This window comes from Equus caballus, chromosome 5 (assembly GCF_041296265.1).
Source record: "Equus caballus isolate H_3958 breed thoroughbred chromosome 5, TB-T2T, whole genome shotgun sequence".
Taxonomy (NCBI): Eukaryota; Metazoa; Chordata; class Mammalia; order Perissodactyla; family Equidae; genus Equus; species Equus caballus.
Genome location: NC_091688.1, coordinates 76,277,067 through 76,291,847, shown reverse-complemented (window position 1 = coordinate 76,291,847; position 14,781 = coordinate 76,277,067). Strand labels below are relative to the sequence as shown.

The following is a 14,781-nucleotide window of genomic DNA, read 5'->3' as shown; positions in this document are numbered from 1 at the left end:
GCTAAAGGCAGCTAGAGAATGGCAAGCACTCAGGGCCCAACCTGAAGAATTAATCCTGGCAGGGCTGGTGTAGACCTTTTCCAGAGCACTCAGGCTTTCCTTCTGAAAGATGCTGGACCAGCCAGGACTTTTAAGATGACAAAAGTAAATTCTCACTTTTCAAACTAGAGACTCACGCCCTGTGCGGAAGATGCACTCATGGCTGAATCCTTTGTGTAATGCAGAGTTCAAAAAGCATATTTCTTAGAGGAGGAATAAAACAACCTTTCGGCTCAAATTGCCTTCCTTATGGGGTGAGTGCATTCAACCAGAGTAGGGGAGGTGGGGGTGCAGGGTGAGCTTTGGGGAGAATGTCAACAGACCTCTTTATGGTTATCATTACTGTTGAAGACACGAAGAGGTCAATAGAGATAAATCAGAGATAGTCCTGACAAATGCCCCTGAGATAAGTCTGTTTTCAAACCGAGCAAGTTTTTGCCAGTGCTTCCTAAAATCGCGGCCTTCTACTTTTACCACGTTTGCCAGATCTGGGTAACATCTATCCTTTACTATAATTGATTTCAAATTGACTCACTTTTTATGCTTAGCTGAATCCTCAACAATAATCAGGGAAATCACAGAGATTTATATTTTTCTAGAGTACTTTAGAGCACAGAACTATTAAAATACACTTTTCATGTACCTCTTAAAAAAATCTTGTGTCCTACCAGTAGGCACACCATACTTTGAAAGACACTTTAGATGATCAAATACGTCATGAAAGGAGAGACTGTTACCAGTAGGGGATTAATGGTTCTTTTTCTTTTTCTATACTACTTACCAAAACTTCTCCCAACCTCTTTCTGGTTGAAGGAACTCTTAATAAAGCCCTCTCTTTCTTTAGAATCTAAAAATCCTTTCATGTGCACCATCTCGCTTGATCCTCATAACTCCCTGAGAGTTGGGCCGGGTAAACATAATGACCACCGCTCATACAGGAAGGCTCAGAGTTTCAATTACTTTCTCAAAGACACATAGTCGGTAATAAGGCAGGAATAAGAAACTGGGCTTTCTGGCTCTTCATCAGTTAGTTGCATAACACTTGTCCTTCTTAGCAAACTCATGGTTGACAGGGGCCAGGTGTGAGGGAGGGATATGTGTGTTTGTGTATGTGTGTGTTTTTGTGTATGTGTGTGTTTAAGCTACTCTCATCATCATGTACCAATTTCAAAGACAGGAACTTAAGTCAAGGTCAACTTGACTTCTGTTGAAGTCAAGACAGAAGACTTGAGACAAGCCAGAGACAAGACTTCTGTTCCAATTCAATGGAAAATAGTGCAGCTTCCGTTCTCTTCAAGATTTTGGTGCTTAAGGACACTTGCTATTGATTCAGACACACTTGGGTTTGAAACTCTGTTCCACTGCTTATTAGGTATATGACCCTGGGAAAGTTTTTATAAATTTAATTTTGATCAGTTTAATCATCTGTAAAGTGGAAATAGCAATACCTGTTGCATAGGGTTATTGTCGATAGCAGCTGTTGAGAACTCCTTCATCATGAGATTAAATGAGATGATGTGAAAAGAAGAGCTTATCACTGTGCTCAGTCTAAAGGGAGCATTAAATGATGGCTATTATTACTTTGATAAGACATGTCTGCTGTCGATGCATTTGCTCCCTAATATTTTGCAACTAACGATGACATGACTGAGCTTTTAAAATGGAGGTCTATCTTCATTTGTATATATAAATATACCTGTGAGAATATCTATGTCCATTCAAACATCTACCATTTCCCCTCTAAATGCAGTAATAGTACACTCTCCTCTCTCTTGCCTCACTTCTGTGACCCAGTGACCATTGCCACCCCTCCAAATACCTTCACAGCAACAACGACACATTTTTATAGGGCTTAAAGAGTGCATTAACTCAGGTATCCTAACTCACCTGTCCTTCACAACAGCCCCTTAATACAAATATTATTGTCACTTCACAGACGAGGAAACACCCTCAAAAAGATTGATGACCTGCCAAGGATGCATAACGTGTAAATAGAAAAGTTGGGACGGAAATACAGGCTTTCTCATTCTTTCCCGCCACATGAGTCTCTGACAAAGCAGGAAATAAATACATGGTTGAATCTTCCTTTGACTTATATCCCCTCTTCCTGGTACATAATGTAATAAGCTTCTGCAAAAAATTACCCAGCGCATCAGTGAGCAGGAAGCATCCCCTTCTTAATTGACACCAATGCAGGAAGTGGTCATTAACTCTCCATCCCAGACTACCATTGGTCAGGATTGGTTTTATCCTTTCTGTTGGAACAGGGAAATCAGGCAGCTGGAACTGAGCATTTTCTAAAAAGGAAAACTGAGTCATTTGTTTTTCACTCATTTCCATTCTGACCTCCTTCTGTGCTGATAGATGGCAAATAGCTCCCATGCCTTTTGGTGACTCACCCACACTTTGGCAGCTTGTCTGGGGTTCCAATTCCGTTTCAGGACACTGATGTCCTATTTCCTCCCCATTTCAGAAATGATCACGATAGACTTTAACTACCACTGTGAACATCCAAAGGGAGGAAAAGATGGCTTGGTTTTACGTTGCTATGCCCTTTCAATCCTGAGGATGAGACTTTTGACTGAGAGCCTGCTGGTAAATGTATCGGGCAACCATCTTTTTAAAAGGCCAAATAACCCCATTCAAATGGTTCTGGGGTGCAGACTTCACTCACACTTCTGAGAAAAAGTAAGGGAAAGCAAAGATAGAGAGCAAGGGAGAGAGGAGGAAAAAGACCAGAAAAGTTAAGGGCAGATGGAAGGGAAGGTAGCAACCTCAGGTCCTTCTCACGGTACCTTAGCCCAAAGTAGGGAAAACCACTGTGGAGCTGAAGCAGTTGGAAAGCTCACTATTCCTTCTCATCTCTCCTCTCTTCCCACAAAGTCTTCACAGCCAGAATCACCAGTTTAAGGGAGCAGTTTTGCAACATTGTTTATCAGCGGGTCCCCACTATAGAGAACTGTTGTGTGTCAGATTACCTAGCAGTGTTCTCTCTTGATTAGATTATGAACTATATTTGAAGTTGTTTTAGTGGAGTCCTGTGTTCTGTTTTCATTCAGATTAAACAGTAGAATTTTTAAAGCATTATCTATAGCTTCAGTAAGACAGTTTAATTCATTGGGTTTGAAAACGCTGGCCCCAAGACTGAATTTCAACCAGGAATAAATGTCTCCGAGGAGCATATGAAGTTCTTTGGTGTATAAATACATTTGCTAAAAAAACAGGTTTCAACAAAAAATCAGTTTAACGTTTGCCTAGCCGAGGAACACTCCCATGACGGCCTAGGTTGGTAAGCCCTGGTGTAGATTTCCTTTAGCTACTAGAAGTGAAAAAAACAAAGCACAACCCAGCGCCGTCTTTCCGTAGGTGTCACACTCTCTGCATCAGAATGAACTTGGATGGCTGTCAAACATTCAGATTCCTGGGCTTGGTAGCCAAGCTATTCAATCAAAATCTCTAGGGGTGAGGCCCAGGACTCTGTCTGTTTAACAAACTTTCCACGTGACTCTGATGCATCTACCACGTGAGAAGCACTCAGAGATCAGAGAGACAGGCCAGTCTTCCACTGTGGTGCTAGGGTTTGCCTTCATGCTCTGTTGTCCAAATCTAGTTAATTCTCACAGCTGTATGACTGCTACAAACCAATCACTGTTGTAGGAACGACCAAAAGTGCAACTGGTTTATACTAAGAAAATATAACGCTGGCTTCCATTATATTACCTGCAAATCTTTGGGAATTTTAACTTGAGTCATATAACTCAGCTCTGGGATCTTTTATGTGAAGTTCTTGTTTGAAAGCAGAATTATTTATCCATTTTTAATTCAAGGAAAAGGACTCCATAAATACAAAGTCTGTTTTATGACAACAAAGTCATATTCTTTCTGCAATCTTAGATTGTTAGCAACAAGAATCTCCTTACAAAAAAAAATTTTTTTTTTAACTACAAAAGAGGTTGAGCCTGTCTGGGTTAAATCAATAATTTGTTGGGTTCAAATGACACAACTCAAGCAAGTGCAGCTGTGACTTCGTCAGCATTTTATTTACTTAGAATCATTGGATGGGCTTGAGGTAATGGCTGCCAACGATCCTGCGAGTGAAGCTCGATCTCAAACCAGTTCACCAATTATGTAAACAGTTTTCAAGGGTTGTCTGTGTGCCAGGCAATTATGCTGCGTCCTATGGATAGAATTAGGCATAATATTAAAAAAGAGTGCCTCGCAGCTCTTAGCTGTGCATCAGAATTACCTGTAAAGTTTTTAAAAAATATTGAAGTATGGGCCCCACCCCACATCCACTGAATTGGAACCTTCAGAGGCAACATGCAGGCATCTGAATGTATAAACCTCAGTACAAACACATTTGACACAAAACACAATAGCGATAGATAACATCAAATGTGATGTAAAAACAAATGTATAGATGGAAGGATAAATGTAAAATTCTCAGAGCTTAGGGAAAGCACAGAGGTATTTCTGGACAGATTCTACAACATCTGGTTGTTGGGAGAAATAATAGACTCTGCTGTGTTTTTGGAATTTCAAATTAAAGGCTGATACTCAGAAAAAACTGATTCTAGTTTAAAAGGCAATGCTTTCTCATAACTTTGGTGTTAAGTATTTGAAGTTGTATAAAAATTATACAAAGTATCTAGAATGTATATAATTTGTATTAAAAATACACGACTTTTAATTTCTGTTTTAGGGTAGAGCTACAAACAACTAAATCCCGTATAAGACTGCATATGTCGCCCAGGAAAACTGAAAGACTAGCAATATGCTGTGAACATGCAGGAACATATATGACAGCTATGTTTAAATGAATTCCAGGCAGACATACATCAAGTGGAAGAAATCAAAGTTTTGCAGTCTGGCCAATGAGAGGTTCTCTGAAGGACCTTCTGTGGAATGCATTTCTCTTGGCAGTTGCTTTAGTGGACTCAACACAATTCTAAGCAGATTTCTTTAATCCTTGGCTGTAACTGGGTCAGCGTCATCTGATTTTGAGTATTATTACAGGAGACATATGCACAATGATTATTGAAAGAGCTGTAACAACCTTGCCTGGAAAGTTGCTTTTCCTTTGAAAATATTCAAAAGACTCAATTCACATAAGTTGAAAAGTCTCAGGTGGGATCACCACTATGGCAGGGGAGGGGACAAACTGAGGTGTGGTGGCCATCAGATGATAAACATACCAAAAATTCCACTGAGGTTTTTCTTTTTAAATAGGCTGCTTAGTAAAAATGCTTAATTAGCTTACCATATTCCCTGTGTTGGTTCAGGAAGATTCTGTTGTGTAATTTGAGAACATGGACTTGAAGGGAATTTTCGGAGTTGGGAGGATAAACATATTGTTTTTAAATCAGAAAATCTAAACAAAACAGTCAATTGTGTGGTTAGCCCTCACCAGAGACAATTATCAACAGGTGAGTCAGTGAGCATTCAAGATAGCTGTTAGGGTCTGCTACTTAGGATCCTTTTCTGGTACCCACCCCATCGTCTTACCGAATTCTCTTATTGTTTGTAATTTGTCAGTGATTCTTTTTGAGTTTTTAGGTTTACACTTATATTTCATCTACAAATGGCGATCATTTTCTCTCATCCCTTCCAAGTATTTTACCTCTACTTTCTTTCTCTTGTTTAATTGTATTGGCCAACATTTCTAGCACAATGTTAAATAGTGGTTAAATAGTAGAAGTCATAGGCATTCTCATCATGTTTCTCTATATCCAGATGCCTCTGGTGTTGTTTGCCCATTAAATATGATGCAGACATTTTTGGTTGCCACCCTACTCCATCCCCTGATAAAATTACATTAATAGATGCTATTTTATAGGACCATTCATGTATTCCTGGAATAAACTTCAGAGTTTACAAAGTAAAAACTCAAGTAAACGAACTAAGGAAGAGAGGATCTTATTCCATTTGCTTTTTAGATCTCTAGAATGAAAATTCATCACAGGAAACACTTTATCCGTCTCTATATTCATAAATATTCATTGCCCAAATGTGCACCCTAAGAAACATTTTCAAATGCCCTCCCATTTTTGTAATTGAGTCTCCAAGTCATAAAGCTAGATTACCTAGAGGAGTTCTCCAACCAATCAGACACTCTTTCAGGCACCCGCACAGTACACTAGCCATGAGGTCTTCTGATAGTCGGTGGGCTTATAAACTCAACACTGTTGTCCTTCTTCATCAGTCACGTCTCTCTGCCCATTTATAATTAGTCACCTTCCAGACTAGTGACTTCCACAATAGGAATAGCAGCAGCTTTCCTTGTTTAATGGCCTTCAGAAGCTGGCAAGTGTCTACAGGCTGAGGATTAAAAGTAGGACGAGATGCCAGAGACCCTCAAGGCAGGATTTCCCAACTCATCTCAGAGAATACAGGTTGGAGGGTGTTGAGGAATGGAAAAGAGAGTCTAGGCAAGAAGGAAGGAATGACAGCAAGGAATGATACACCATTGAGGTTTCCCAGTGAGGGGAAAGAAAGATGTCAACTTACCGGGTAATTCCATTATATTCTCTGGTTTGGTTGTCTTATCATGTTAAAATACATGTGAAGGTATTTTAAAATGCATAAATACTAACACCTATTATTTAATAGTAAGATCAAAAGCCCTGACTGTAATCTGACAATTCTCTGTTTGAGACCTGGCTCTGTCAATTGGTGTTGTGGGATCTTGGGCAAGTGTCTTAACTAAGCCTTAGTTTCCTTGCTTGTAAAACAAGATAATACAACAGCCTACTTTTTAAGCTTGTGTGGATGAAGGGAGAGAATCTGTGTAGGGTACCTAGCATTGCCTGGCTCATAACGGAGGCTCAAGAAATGTTAGCAACCACAATTTTCTTTTTAGATTTCCATAAGTAATACAATTCTTTTAGACTTCACACAGTGAGGACTAAAAACAAGTCTTTAGGGAAAAGAGGGTGGGCTATTCATTTCCCTCTGGTTTTTAATGCCATTAGAACTATAATACAACTTCCCATGAAAAGTATTTCATCTCATAGCCAAGGGAAATACCATTCAAAATGTTGAAAACCAAACATATGGCTCACAGACTTGAATAAAGTCTAAGAGACCATGATTTCAGAGGAGTCAGAAATAGGTTGCAAAAGTTGAGTTTATATACATATATTTAGCAGCTATAACAAGGTCCTAAAAAATATTTACTACAGGTAAATATAATATTCACATACTAATGTGGACATTTATGCTATTTTGGCCCATCTTATATTCTATTTTAGACACATTAGTCAAAACCCAGAAGAGGGAATTCCTGTACGTAAAACAGACACTTGTTGGAATAGCAAGAGAAATATTTAGCTCACAGTCTGACTCATTCATCAAATCCAGGGGTCAGCAAACTTTTTTCTGTAAAGGGACAGATAATAAATATTTTAGGCTTGCAGGCCATAGAGTCTCTGTCCCAACTGCTCAACTCTGACACTGTAGCAGGAAAGCAGCCATAGATGGTATTTAAATGACTGTGCATGACTATGTTCCAATAAAACTTTATTTACAAAAACAAGTGGTGGGCCAGATGTGGTCCCTGGGCCACAGTTTGCTGCCCCTGCTGGAAACCATATATCATACTCTAACACAGTGACTGACTTACTCAACCAGTTAGAAACAAGCTACAATAAATCTGATCTCTGCACTAGTTAACAATTTGTGCACTGTTCACATATGAAGATATATAATTATGTATTATATATACATATATACATAATTGATATATTATAAACATACAACAATTTTAAATGTTTTATGTAATTGTGAAAAAGGGTAAAATTGTATTGTATTTATTTTTATGCCCATATTTCAGTTGCCAGTTTTATATTGTGTCCTTTTACAATGAAAAATATACTTAAGCTGGTCTTTGAATTGTGAGCTTCAGAGAAGTCATATTACTTGGAATATGGTTTGATGGCTTTAAAACACTAATAGTTCATCTCTCTTCCAATATTTCTGCTTTGTTGCATGTACACTTTGATTTGTAAATCTGTGATCTAGTTCTGAACGTTTTTCACCATTATATAAAATAGTCAGTTGTCGCATTGAATTTGACTGGACATTTAAAATTTACATATGTCAAAGCCCAAGTGCTAAAAGATAAACTATCAACATATTTTATACCCAAGTATCTTGATTTAACTAAACCACATGATTCAGAAATAGGCTTAAGTGCATCTTCTTTGCAATCCAGATGATTGCCACTGGTACAAATTAAAATCCTGGGACGAAAATATATAAATATAGTTGCTAGCCTTTGGCTATTACTAGAAAATATCAGAAGAAGAAGCTGTTGATTGTCTTTTGGAATATAAAGGCTTACATTCAACAGAGGACAACGGTTAAAAATAAAGTCTGTCATCTCTTTTTACACCTATATTATTTATACGGGAGAGTTTTTTTTAAACTGTTGTAGTCAGAAACCTTATTTCTATGAATAAGTACTTGGCTTCACTCTAGAAAGTGAAACTGCTTCATCCTGATAGCATCTATGGGCTTGACAACTGTACTTTATTGAAGATAGATTAAAAGAGACCATTTTATGGGAAGAAAAAATCAATGGAACTTTAAAGTTTAGAATCAGTACATTATATTTATAAGTTTCGAAACACAGAATGTAATGTTGTGCGTATTGCTCAGAAGTCACTCAGGAGGCTTATAAAATGTCACTGCGTGTTTGGGCTGCAATGTTCTCGCACTTTGAAAGCAGTTCAAGAATTTGAAGCTGAGCAAGATCTAGATATTTACTGATTTTTTTCTTTTTAGAACATCTTGGTCCAAGGCCAGAAACCTGATGTTTTCTGAAAAAAGGAATGAATGTCAATTAATTTTTTACAAACCAAACTTGAAGGGCATTTAATTAATAGCCAAGTCTGACTGAGTTCATAGATGTATAACCTTATAAATCAATAGAGAGCTCACTAAAGTTTGTTGAGTGAGAGAGAGATGCAAAGTACTTAGAACTGTACCTGACCTCATAAATTCTCAATATCCTTAGCTATTTTATTAACATCAACGTTTCTTGTAATGTACACTATATGACAGGATAGCAGAACCACCACGGGCTTAGAAGTCAGACTGACCTGGGTTCACGTTCTGACAGAACTAAATTATTTAACTCCCGCGATAGTTTCCCCGTGGGCAAAGCGGTGCTATTCCAGAGTCTATGGAAGAACAATTGCAAATCTTGTCTTAATTTACATTTCCCCTTTCTGCCGTTTCTCTCATTAGGAGGACTTGCAAGAAGTAGTCTGTCTACAAGCAAAGGTACAACTCTAGTCAGATTTTCGAGGAAGCTGATTAGGAGTTTTTCAGCCATTTTTCATTTTGGGGAAGAAAGATGTTTTGAGCTCTTGGTCTTCAAGCAGGTATGTAATGTCATCTAAAAAGAAAGAAAAGAAAGGACCGTCACTTTATATACCAAAATCAGACTTGCATGGCACTTGATAAAAAAGCCTGAGTTGACAGATGGACTGGCTCTCACAACAATAGACAAATTATATAAACTTTTAAAAAAGTTATTCTCAGTCTAAAAGGTATATAGGAATTAGTGAATATTTCTTTCTGCTTAGCAGGTAAAAATGGTTACATACTCAGAAGTACCTACGCCTAAAGTTACACTAAAAGATTAACAGTACAGCTTGAATGAAATGGTAGAATTAGATATGTGTGTGGATTTAAATTAATGTAGTAAACAACTACAAAACATGGTTAACTTTTTTAAAAACTTGCTTCTGTGAAATTCCGTCTATGAAAACTTGAACAGGTTTTTCCATAAGACGAAAACATAGAAGTGAAGTTGCTGGGTCAAATGATTCTCACGATTTCAATAGGGAGACATTGGGAAATTAACCTCAGAAAAGTGACACCAACTTACACACCAACCAAATGCAGGTGTGCCCTGAGTCCCAAGGCTTTAGCCAACTCACTTAATCTGCTTTTCAGATACATTCAACCCACAGTGAGAGCACATCACAGAACTGCTTTAGACGCCCTTCATATCTGAAAAACTAATAAAGGGACTATAGCATTCATTCTGTCCAATTAAGGTTGAACGGTTTTATTTTAAGTAGCAAACACCATTCTCACCATTTACTGTTTATTCCCAGACTTACTTTCTTCTCTTATTAAGTCTGGATCCATGGTCTATCTCTTCTCCAAACAGAGAAACTAGAACCCTGAGCTCCTTCAAACACTGTCCCTTTTTTCTTCATCTCCCTAAAAACTTCCTACTCCTAGGAAATTCCAGCCCTCTGCTCACAGTCCTCTTTTCTGCTGAAAAACAAACAACTTGGCTGTGGCACCATTCTGGCTTTGAACTTCAGCTGGCCTTGAGCACAGGATGCAATCTTTGTCCTTGTTGCCAGGTCCTTCTCCCACATCTCTTGGACAGGGGTCTTCAGACAGGTGCCCCTCAGGATCACTGCCAGTCACGTCTCAGCTGACCTTCTTCCTTCCTGACACTGCTGACCTCTCTTCCCTGGGCTTCCAGGGTGATGCTCTCTTGTTCTGCTTTCCCAGGTCCTTCCCACATTTATAGACCATTCTAAGGGATCTGACTCCTTGGGGTCGGGCTGTAGGCACCCATAAAAGGATATTTTTCAAGTTCTGTGGGAAAAACTTATAGCCTACTGGATACGAGAGAAGACTCTGAAGCCCAGTGGCCAAGTTTATGTCCACTTTGTACTGGGCAAGGCACCCTCTCTGTCCGAGTGTCCTCATCTGTGAAAAAGGAATCATAACTATATCTATGTTGATGTGTGGCCTAAATGATCTAATCATGAAAAGTGCTTAGAATTATCTGATATATAATAAGCACTTGAAAAATGGCATTTCTCTTTCCACCATGTAAGGGTCCAGCAAGAAAATGGCCATCTGGAAACCAGCAAGACGGTCCTCACCCAACACCAAATCTGTTGATACCTTGATCTTGGACTTCCCAGCCTCCACAACTGTGAGAAATAAGTATCGTTTTTTTAAGCAAATAAAAAAGGTCATTTATTATTATTATTAATCACAATTGAGATCCTTAGATGATGGGACAGTGAAATAAGCACAGATAAAGGAATTGGACTAGATTAAAATCCTGACGGAACAATTGATGAGGGGCATGAGACTGGGCATATTACGAAACGATCTTGGCCTGCTGGACTGCGTGTTGAACGGAGCTAATCCTACCTATCTTGTATCACAGAGTTGTTGTATGAAATAAAATAAATGGAACTAAGCATCTAGCACAATGCCCAGCATACAACAACAGGAAGTAACTGTTTTTTATTGCCATCCTTTTTAGATCCTGTGATGATTGATACTAGATTGCAGATCAAACTTAACATATAGGGCTCTATTTTCAAATATAAATTGGAACTTAGCTCTACTAGTGTATAAAACTGCAGTAACAGTGGGGATTTTTCCATCAGCATCTATGAACTCCTGCACCTAAAAAAAATCATCATATAGACAAGAACTGAATAAAAAGGCACAAGGAAAGAAATAAAAAATATGCATACACATATGTGTGCATAATGAGCTAAAGAGAGACCACAGACAAGAACATTTAGAAAAAATATGAATATCAGTAGTCTAGTTTGACCCCTTTTGAAAAGTTAGAGCAATATACTTAACCGTGGAACCAGAGGTTCTAAAGAATTTTCACTTTACACAACACATCCCTTACGTGGTATCGATTCATGGCAGAATTTCCAGTCAGTTATTTTAGTACCATGCCAGTACATATTAGATAAATTAGTTTTACTGGTTATTCTTATACTTGTATTTGTAACATTTGATTAATACATTATTAACCCAGATTTGTACAAACCAGTGGGAAACATTTTAGTCATTATGATGCTGGTTGTACATACAAAGCAAAGTGGCTATCTTTCAAATTATCTGTTTTCCTAATTTCATACAATGCTATTATTCAACTCGTTTAATGGGAACTAAGCCAGTTTAAGGATGTTCTCTTCTACTGACAGTTTGCTAAGATTTTTAGTCATGAATGGGTACTGAATTTCATCAAATACTTTTTGTTTTTTTTACATCTACAATACCAGCTTCTGGACATGCTGGTTTCTCTTAAGTCAGCACTGTCCAATAGAACTTTCTGCCCTGATGGAAATGTACTATATCTGCACTGTCCAATATGGTAGCTACCAGACCTATGTGGCTATTACGCACTTGAAATGTAGCCTCAGTAAAACCGAGGATCTAAACTTTTAATTTTATATAATTTTAATTAATTTAAATTTAAATAGTCCCATGTGCCTTCTGGCTACTTTATTGACAGCTCAGATCTAGAATGGCAGCAGGAGACATTTCCACTTAGAAGGAATTCATGACAGTTTTCAATTAAAGTCTCCTGAAAGAAAATCGTGGATACAACTATCTTGATTATTCATTGCAGAATTTTAGAAGTGGGTACTGACAATATTTTTGGAATAATACAAGGCATACTATTTTTAGCTTCAATATAAAAATTTGCTTCTATTCTCAGACTTTGTATACAGGAAAATTCTGCTACTCATTCCTGGAAAAAACTGGTATTTAACTAAATCTGACTTTTCCAAATGCGAAAATAGGACTCACTAAGAGCCAACGTCGAGCTCTGATAGTATTAGGCTGTAAGCTCCACAAGGACAGGAAGTATTTTTTAATTGCTCATTGGTCTCTATTATCTGGCATAGTGGATGGCACATGGTAAGTTGTCATTAAATGCTTGTTGAATTAAGTTATAGATCAATGTATGCAATGTAACATGAAGCTTCCTAAATCACAGGAAGATTCAAAAATCTAGAATACAGGAATACAACAGTAAGACCACATTCATGTCACCAGTAAGACAGCAGACTGGGACCCAGGAACCATGATCCCTGGCAGGGAGCTGAGAGCACAGGACACAACGAAGCCAGCAGAGGACTCTTGTCGTGTGTAGCAATGCATGTTCAGAAGCAGCCCAGCTAGGTAATGAAGTTTATCTGCTCTCTGCTGATATACAAACAGGGCTATATCCACATGGAAGAATTCACTTAATTCCAGGCCTTAACAGTTTTAGGTTCAGAGTTAGAAAGGCCTTTACAAATGATTTAAACCAACATCCTCCCCACAAAAAGATGTTTCCTCAAAATACGCTTAAAAAGTTGTCGTCTAGTTTTTGCTTTGAATGTGTCCCCAGTGACTGGGAAATCATGTCACATGTTCCATCGTGGAACTACTCTCACTGCAAAATGGCTTCCTTACACTATTGAGCAGAATCTGCCTCCCTCTAAATCCCAGCCTTTGGTTCCATTGCTCCCCAAAGGAGCAAGCGAGCACTCTGACTCCCGTCCCTTCTCACTTTCAGCGTTCGAGGACAGCTGGCACGCCCCCAGCTCCTCTTCCCCAGGCGAAGCAACCCCAGGTCTTTACCCATTTACCATGTGACCAGTTTCCAGATTCTGGCCATTGTCTACCTTGTCCCATTCCAGCCTCACCTTTCCCAACTCCACATTAACAACAGGTCGCTAAAATCAATTATAGTTGCTCAATATTTCTTGAATAAGTTCTTAGTGCTCCATCCCCACTGCAAACATGTGTATGTCTACATTCTTTTAAAATTATACATTTAATTATTACACTATACTTCAAATGTTATCTGACCAGAGACAACTTCAATGTGATTCCAAGGGAGCTGGATAACGTTGGGGCGATCTTGAACAGCTCTGGGCACAATATCTTATAAGGAGCCTTGTTAAACAATAGTTTAGGCCAAACAAGATTATGGGCTTTGAAAAATTTCCTTTGAACTCAAACTTAGCTTCCAGGAGAGAGAAGCAGTCAGCAAAGAAAAGACTTATTCAATGCATAACCAAAAGAATTTGCAACTAACGCAACCCACTCAACTCCCTCACGCTAGGAAATTTTTGTCTTTATCACATGAAGTACAGGATCGCAAATAATTTAGGGCTGCTCTAGATTGGGTCTCAATTTCTGGGGATAGCTAGAACCATTTTGTTTTTACAAAGCTAATTACAAATATTCAGTTATATAGTTAGGCTCACATTTCCAGAGTGTCCCCTGAACAACGCTAGTTGTTTTCTTTTTTTTCTTGCTTTTTCCTCCCCAAATCCCTCCAGTATATAGTTGTATATTCTAGTTGTGGGTCCTTCTAGTTGTGGCATGTGGGACGCCCCCTCAATGTGGCCTGATGAGTGGTTCCATGTCCACGCCCAGGATCCAAACCAGCAGAACCCCGGGCCACGAAGTGGAGTGCAGGAACTTAACCACTCCGCCACGGGGGTGGCCCCAGAACAACGCTAGTTTTAAAGTAGGACTCAAAGTAGTTGTTGACAATCAGCCTACAAACCCCAGTGCTGCAGGGAAAAAGCCTTTCTAACTTTAAATTCAAGGGATTTATTTAAATGAATAAAACTTCTGTAATTTGTTGAACACTAATTTTTTTAAAAAAGGCCTTAGACTTTGAGGTAGGTGAAATCCTGGAATGTATTTCTCCCAGTGCTGAGATCTGACAGGGAAGGAAAGTGACCAGAAAGAACAGGACTGGAGCAGTCTTTGGCAGCCGAGTGGAGAAGAAAGAACATCCAAGTAGGATAATCTCATGGGTGCAAGTGCTATCATCTGCTAGTCGTATAACCTATGGCAAATGATCATTTCTGAAGCCACTACAGGAGAGGTGAAAACATCTACTCTGCCGCCCTAAGGACCATGACACTATCTATGTCAAAG

The 14,781-nt window shown here is 38.7% G+C and overlaps 1 long non-coding RNA gene across 1 annotated transcript; it reads right to left on the bottom strand.

Moving 5' to 3' along the window:
* Positions 1-8,630: 8,630 nt before the first annotated feature.
* LOC138924333 (uncharacterized) lies at positions 8,631-14,567 on the bottom strand. The gene is made up of 2 exons (XR_011439343.1): positions 9,141-14,567; positions 8,631-8,858 (listed from the first exon to the last, which is right to left on the bottom strand). It is a non-coding gene; the product is annotated as an uncharacterized lncRNA (long non-coding RNA).
* Between the last annotated feature and the right edge of the window lie 214 nt (positions 14,568-14,781).